General features: G+C 38.9%; 1 long non-coding RNA gene across 1 annotated transcript; it reads right to left on the bottom strand.

Annotated features, from left to right (window-relative positions):
- Positions 1–275: 275 nt before the first annotated feature.
- LOC119804573 lies at positions 276–6800 on the bottom strand. Its single transcript, XR_005283816.1, has 3 exons — positions 6701–6800; positions 3741–3839; positions 276–370 (listed from the first exon to the last, which is right to left on the bottom strand). It is a non-coding gene; the product is annotated as an uncharacterized LOC119804573 (long non-coding RNA).
- Positions 6801–7921: the final 1121 nt, after the last annotated feature.

The following is a 7921-nucleotide window of genomic DNA, read 5'->3' as shown; positions in this document are numbered from 1 at the left end:
AAGTATATATTTTTATATCTTAAAATTAATGGAAATATTTGCAGAAAAGCAAAGGCAGACTTCTTGATTGAAAATAAAGCCTCTTCTAAGTGCTTTAGCAATACACCCCAAGAACTAGAATACAAAAGCAACAGAAGCACATGAAGGAAGAGAAGGAGCTGTTTAGAATCCCACTGTCATATGTTATTGCACTCCAAATCCCTTCTGCCTCTTCCTTCAGGCAGTCCCTCAGCCTGGCTTCTCTTAGTTTTCTCTATGCTATAGCCATACTTACACTTCCTGTTCTTGCAAATAGTCCTCCCCAAGTCTGGGGTCCATATTGAGGAATGAGTTGTCCTACGATGGCAGGTGGTTTTCTACTGGCAGGTTCCTGAGAGACAGAGACAGGACCAGGATGAGAAGTTAGAGAAGATAGTAAAGTTGGGGATAGAGCGTGCTTCCACAAGTTGACTGCTGCTACAAGCAGGTTTATTAGCAAATTCTACATCCTATATACAGCTTTCCTGAAAGGAAAAATGTGATAGTGTCAGCAAAAATTCTATTACATGAGGATGAAGTTAGCAGTAAGTAAATGAACTAAAAATGCACAGAGGTAACACAGGGTATTGTAAAGGAGACGCAATGTGAGTAGTGCACAGAGGCCATAGGAATGATAAGCATGGCCTTCCACAATAGGAAGACCTGGGTTCTCAGGACCAAGTGATAGCGTCCCTGTTAGGTCCTGCCTTCAGGCCACTCCTGGCCTTCTCAAGAGTGTGTCTAGTTTTAGACCAAGAATTAAGTTCCTTCTCTGCACATCTGAGTCTCAGAGAAAGCTTCTGACAAGTCAAGAGGAAGAACAGGGTCAGAAGAATGAAAAAAAGATAGAAATACAAAAGATATATTTATAACGGTCCATTGGCATGAAAACCTGGAACTCAGGAAGCACAGGAAGAAGAGGCCAGAGTCAGAAGGAGAAGCATGTTGGCTATCTCTCAAGCACTGAAAAATCAATACATGTGCTGTATGAATATATGCAAACAACTATAAACACAATTTATATATAAATACTTAAGTATGTAGGCTTTCACTGCCAAGAAAATATATTAAATGGCAGCCATAAATGACCACACTCAAAAAAACAGCTTCTTTTGAGTAGAATTTGACACAGATCTGAAATAAAATGGTGCTGGATACACAAACTGAGACTTTGAAACACAAAGGCATCTGTCTGTCTTTTGAGTTGGGGTGGAATTTGACACAGTCCATGTCAGCCTGGTGGCCTGCATATACACCTCAGCAGGTACGTTCAATCAAAGGACCAAGCCTGGTAAGAAAGACATGGGACCCACTGACAAAATACAGGCTGTAGGCGCCTGATGTCCATGTCCCACACGGGGTAGGCATGTCCCTGATAGAGCACAGTGTGGGTGAAGCTCCCCAGGTCCCAGTACCTGGTGGACATATCTCCAGAACAAGAGAGCAGCCCCGAGTTGTCTGAGAGGAACCGTGTGCTGTATTCTGGGTCACAGTGTCCCCACAGAATCTTCATCTCTGAGCCTGTATTATCTTCCTCATTCTCCTCATCCTCCAAAGTGTCACAGGCAAGACAGGTATGAGATGTGTCCACAAGGAGAGGATCTGATTTCAGCTTTTGAAATCATAAACTCCGGAGCTATATGCAGGAATTGTCAAATCCAGCAGCCAGGAGTTTGCTATCAGAAGAGATCTCAACTGCAGTTCTATAACCCCATTCCACGTAAACTGAGAGGAAACCTTTCATGTGGGAATGTCAAAGGACCCTGTATCCAAGAACTATGGAATACTGGAGGAGGAAGATGGCTTCAGACCACCAGTATTGTATATCGTTCACATAGCACGATATCCTTATTGTAAACGTTCAAAAACAGTTTTCATCCTGCAGCACAACAGGCACTTGGGGTGTAATATTTTCTTTCAATGGACTGTCTTCTTAATCTAATATTTCTTTCAGCATGTGCACGTATTCTTGATAGGCATCAGTGGGGGCAGTCCCTCCATCTTCTACAGACAACAGAAGCCCAGGCGATGGCATTTGCCACGGTGATATGGAGGACAAATAAAACAAAACAAAAAACAAAACCAAAAACCAAAAAAAACCAAAGGTTTTATTCCCCCCAATACAAGCAAACATCTATGTTCCTACAGCTGAGAAACAAAATCAGAACACCTCAGAAGTATTGAGAAGACCTCATCTCATAGCCCAGATCAGAAAAAGCATATAAAGCAGTGTAAATGGCCTCAACTGATGACATACACATTAGGACATTGTCAAGGATTCACATATGTAAAATAATCACTGACCAAAACCTCTCCTAAATGCAAACCTTAATAGCCTGACAGCATTAAGAGTTGACAAGAATACAGACCAACAAAATCTTTGACATATTCCATCCTGCCAGAAACTGAACCTCGCTTTAGATTAAGCTTTAACCCTATGTTATACAAGAGACAGTCACTCGTAAACACAGCTCTCAGAAAAAGGCACATATGATTTCTACAGTCAGGTGCCTATTTCCAAAGCAGCAGCAGACAAAATGACAAAAGTCTACGAGTTATCACAAATACTCACAAAAGGGTTTTTAAAATCTCAGTAGACATGCATTCTCGGGATGGTATCTTTGTATGCCTGCTTTTCAACGTAAATAAATCACAGACAGGAGAGCAAATAAAGACCATTCTGTACAGTTTAGCATTACCTGAATGTATTTGAAATCTAATTTTTGAAATAGCATAAAAAGAAATGGATATAATCTGGTTCAGGTGATTCAGGCCTGTGCTCCAGCCAGCTGACTGAGAGTCTGAGGAGAGCACATGACAATTGACTCCTTCCAAACACAGAATGACAAAAGAGTCATAGAGCTGTCCTAGGCAACTAACGAGAACACATTTCAAACTTAAAACCTAAAAGATGGGTAAAAATTGGAATTTAATAATGGAGATCTTCTGACGAAACTGGACTAGGTTGGAGGTTGTTAAGAGATAGGCTTGCCTGGGGCTTTCCCTGTGGCCCAATGTATGAAAAAATAACTTAGTTCCTTGTCTAATTCCAGGTACAGACTATACAGGGAAGAGTCACTTTACCTACCCTCATAATTGCAATATATATACATATATATGCTTATAAGCACATATAAGTGCACGTATATATTAATTTTAATGATTTAGTGTTCTTATCCTCTAAGGCATCACAAAGATAAACCAATTTGATATATTAAGCTTCTTCCTTTTCTTCAGTCCCTTCTCTCCCTGTTGTGCAGAATTTGAATTTTTCTCCTGGGTACCCCAGTTTGTTTTGCATTACAATAAAGATATTTATGAGGGTATCAGATTAGAGGAAAATCATATGCATACAATGGGTCTAAGCAATGTTGTGTCTACATAGACAGCTCAAACCCATCAACATGAAGCATGCACATTTGACCCTGTTAGGAAATATTTTGTCTTAAAACTCTCAACTGTATGTTCTCATGTCTTTAAATTATTGAAACATTTTCAGGTAACGCAGACTTGTTGATAAAAAGTAAAGACTCTTTCTAAGTGCTTAAGCAATACACCCCAAGACCTAGAATACAAAAACAACAGAAGTACCTGAGGAAATAGAAAGAGCTCTTTAAAATACTGCTGTCCTATGTAATTACACTTGCAACACTTCTGCCTCTTCTTTCAGGCAGTCCCTCAGCCTGGATTCTCTTACTTTTCTCTGTTATGACCATACTTACTCCTCCTGTACTTGCAGACACTCCTCCTCCCATAGTCTGGGGTCCATATTGAGGAATCAGTGGTCCTACAAAGGCAGGTTGTCTTCGACTGACAGGTTCCTGAGAGAGAAAGATGACCAGATGATGAGAAGTTAGAGAAGACAGCAAAGTTTAGTGGTTTGGGATTAGGCATGCATACACAAGCTGACTGCTGGTACCTCTATGTTTATTAGGAAATTCTGCATCCTATATATAGCTTTCCTGAAAGGAAAAATGGGACAGTGTCGGCAAAAGTTCTCATACAAGGACTAAACGTCAGCAGAAGTTGATCAAGTAATGCTGCACAAAAGTAACACAGAGTATTGCAAGTGAGACCCAAGATGAGAGCACACAGGCCGTAGAAATGATAAGCATGGCCTCTCAGGATGGGAAGACCTGGGTTCTCAGGACCCAAAGATACCATTCCCAGTAGGGCCTGAATCCAGGCCACTGTTGGCTTTGTTATTGTTTGCCTGGTTATAGACCAGAAATTAAGTTCCTTTTTTGCACATCTGTGTCTCAGAGAAAGCCACAGATGGGTCAAGTGCAACAAGAGTGTGTGAAGCATGAAAAAAGAAACAAATACAATAGAAATATTGACTGAACAGCACACCTGAAAGCTCTAAAACAAAAAAGAAGCAGACTCACCCAGGAGGAGCAAAAGATAGGAAATGATCAAATGGAGGGCCAAAATCAACAAAATAAAAGCAAAGAAATGAATACAATCAATGAAACAAAGAGTTGGTCCTTTGAGAAAATCAACAAGATAAATGAACCCTTATCCAAACTAAAAGGCAGAGAGAGAACATGAAGTTAACAAAATAAGAAATGAAAAGGGGGACATAACAACAGACACTGAGGAAATACAGAGAATCATTAGGACTGGTTTAACATACAAAAAACTATCAATGTAATCCATCAAATAACTAAACTAGAAAAAAACATATGATCATTTCATTAGATACTGAAAAGGCCTTTGACAAAATCCAACACTCCTTCATGACAACGGTCTTGGAGGGACCAGAGAAAGAAGGAACATATCTAAATGTAATAAAAGCAATATACAGCAAGCCAACAGTGAATATCAAAATAAATGGAGAGAAATTCAAAGTGATTCCACTAAAAACAGGAACAAGACAAGGCTGTCCACTCTCTCCATATCTCTTCAACATAGTTCTTGAAGTTTTAGAAAAAGCAATAAGACAACAAAAGGAGATCAAGGGAATTTAAATTGGAAAGGGAGAAGTCAAACTTTCATTATTTGCAGATGATATGATAGTGTATATAAGTGACCCCAAAATTCTACTAGAGAACTCCTAGAGCTGATAAATATCTTCAGTGATGTGGCAGGATACAAGATCAAATAAAAAATGAGAAGCCCTCCTATACACAAATGATAAAAAGCTGAGAGGGAAATCAGAGAAACATCACCATTCACAATAGTCACAAATAACATAAAATACCTCGGGGTAACACTAACCAAAGAAGTGAAAGACCTATATGACATGAACTTTAAGTCTCTGAAGAAAGAAATTGAAGAAGATACCAGAAAATGGAAAGATCTCCAACGATCTTGATTAGGAAGGATCAACATAATAAAAATGGCAACCCTACCAAAACCAATCTATAGATTCAATGCAATCCCCATCAAAATCCCAACACAGTTCTTCACAGACCTCAAAAGAACTGAATTCAACTTCGTATGGAAAAATAGAAAACCTAGGATAGCCAAAACAATCCTGTACACTAAAGGAACTTCCGGAGGTATCACCATCCCTGACATCAAGCTCTATTACAGAGCTACAGTAATGAAAACAGCTTGGTATTGACAGAAAAACATACAGGTTGACCAATGGAATTGAATATAAGACCCAGATATTAATCCACACACCTATGAACAGCTGATTTTTGGCACAGAAGCTAAAATTACACAATGGAAAAAAGAAAGCACCTTCAATGAATGGTGCTAGAATAACCGGATGTCAACATGTAGAAGAATGAAAATAGATCCATATCTATCAGCATGCACAAAACTCAAGTCCAAGTGGATTAAAGACCTCAATATAAATCTGACCACACTGAACCTGATAGATGAGAAAGTGGGAAGTATTCTTCAATGCATGAGCACAGGAGACCACCTCCTAAATATAACCCCAGGAGGACAGACTCTGAGAGCAACCACAAATAAATGGGACCTCCTGAAACTGAGAAGAAAGCAAAGGGCACAGTCAATGAAACAAAAAGGAAGCCAACTAAATGGGAAAAGATCTTGACAAAACCCCACATCAAACAGAGCATTTACCGACAAAATGTACAAAGAACTGAATAAATTAGACATCAAAATTCAAATAAACCAATTAAAACTATAGTACAGATCTAAACAAAAAAAAACTCATAAGAATTTCGAGTGGTGGAAACACTTTAAAATGATATTCTATGCCCAATCCTTCTGCCTCTTCCTTCAGAATTCTGTTGTGCAGAATTTGAATTTTTCTCCTGGGTACCCCAGTTTGTTTTGCATTACAATAAAGATATTTATGAGGGTATCAGATTAGAGGAAAATCATATGCATACAATGGGTCTAAGCAATGTTGTGTCTACATAGACAGCTCAAACCCATCAACATGAAGCATGCACATTTGACCCTGTTAGGAAATATTTTGTCTTAAAACTCTCAACTGTATGTTCTCATGTCTTTAAATTATTGAAACATTTTCAGGTAACGCAGACTTGTTGATAAAAAGTAAAGACTCTTTCTAAGTGCTTAAGCAATACACCCCAAGACCTAGAATACAAAAACAACAGAAGTACCTGAGGAAATAGAAAGAGCTCTTTAAAATACTGCTGTCCTATGTAATTACACTTGCAACACTTCTGCCTCTTCTTTCAGGCAGTCCCTCAGCCTGGATTCTCTTACTTTTCTCTGTTATGACCATACTTACTCCTCCTGTACTTGCAGACACTCCTCCTCCCATAGTCTGGGGTCCATATTGAGGAATCAGTGGTCCTACAAAGGCAGGTTGTCTTCGACTGACAGGTTCCTGAGAGAGAAAGATGACCAGATGATGAGAAGTTAGAGAAGACAGCAAAGTTTAGTGGTTTGGGATTAGGCATGCATACACAAGCTGACTGCTGGTACCTCTATGTTTATTAGGAAATTCTGCATCCTATATATAGCTTTCCTGAAAGGAAAAATGGGACAGTGTCGGCAAAAGTTCTCATACAAGGACTAAACGTCAGCAGAAGTTGATCAAGTAATGCTGCACAAAAGTAACACAGAGTATTGCAAGTGAGACCCAAGATGAGAGCACACAGGCCGTAGAAATGATAAGCATGGCCTCTCAGGATGGGAAGACCTGGGTTCTCAGGACCCAAAGATACCATTCCCAGTAGGGCCTGAATCCAGGCCACTGTTGGCTTTGTTATTGTTTGCCTGGTTATAGACCAGAAATTAAGTTCCTTTTTTGCACATCTGTGTCTCAGAGAAAGCCACAGATGGGTCAAGTGCAACAAGAGTGTGTGAAGCATGAAAAAAGAAACAAATACAATAGAAATATTGACTGAACAGCACACCTGAAAGCTCTAAAACAAAAAAGAAGCAGACTCACCCAGGAGGAGCAAAAGATAGGAAATGATCAAATGGAGGGCCAAAATCAACAAAATAAAAGCAAAGAAATGAATACAATCAATGAAACAAAGAGTTGGTCCTTTGAGAAAATCAACAAGATAAATGAACCCTTATCCAAAATAAAAGGCAGAGAGAGAACATGAAGTTAACAAAATAAGAAATGAAAAGGGGGACATAACAACAGACACTGAGGAAATACAGAGAATCATTAGGACTGGTTTAACATACAAAAAACTATCAATGTAATCCATCAAATAACTAAACTAGAAAAAAACATATGATCATTTCATTAGATACTGAAAAGGCCTTTGACAAAATCCAACACTCCTTCATGACAACGGTCTTGGAGGGACCAGAGAAAGAAGGAACATATCTAAATGTAATAAAAGCAATATACAGCAAGCCAACAGTGAATATCAAAATAAATGGAGAGAAATTCAAAGTGATTCCACTAAAAACAGGAACAAGACAAGGCTGTCCACTCTCTCCATATCTCTTCAACATAGTTCTTGAAGTTTTAGAAAAAGCAATAAGA

The sequence above is a fragment of the Arvicola amphibius genome, chromosome X (assembly GCF_903992535.2).
Source record: "Arvicola amphibius chromosome X, mArvAmp1.2, whole genome shotgun sequence".
NCBI classification, from domain to species: Eukaryota; Metazoa; Chordata; class Mammalia; order Rodentia; family Cricetidae; genus Arvicola; species Arvicola amphibius.
This window is presented reverse-complemented; position numbering and strand designations above follow the sequence as displayed.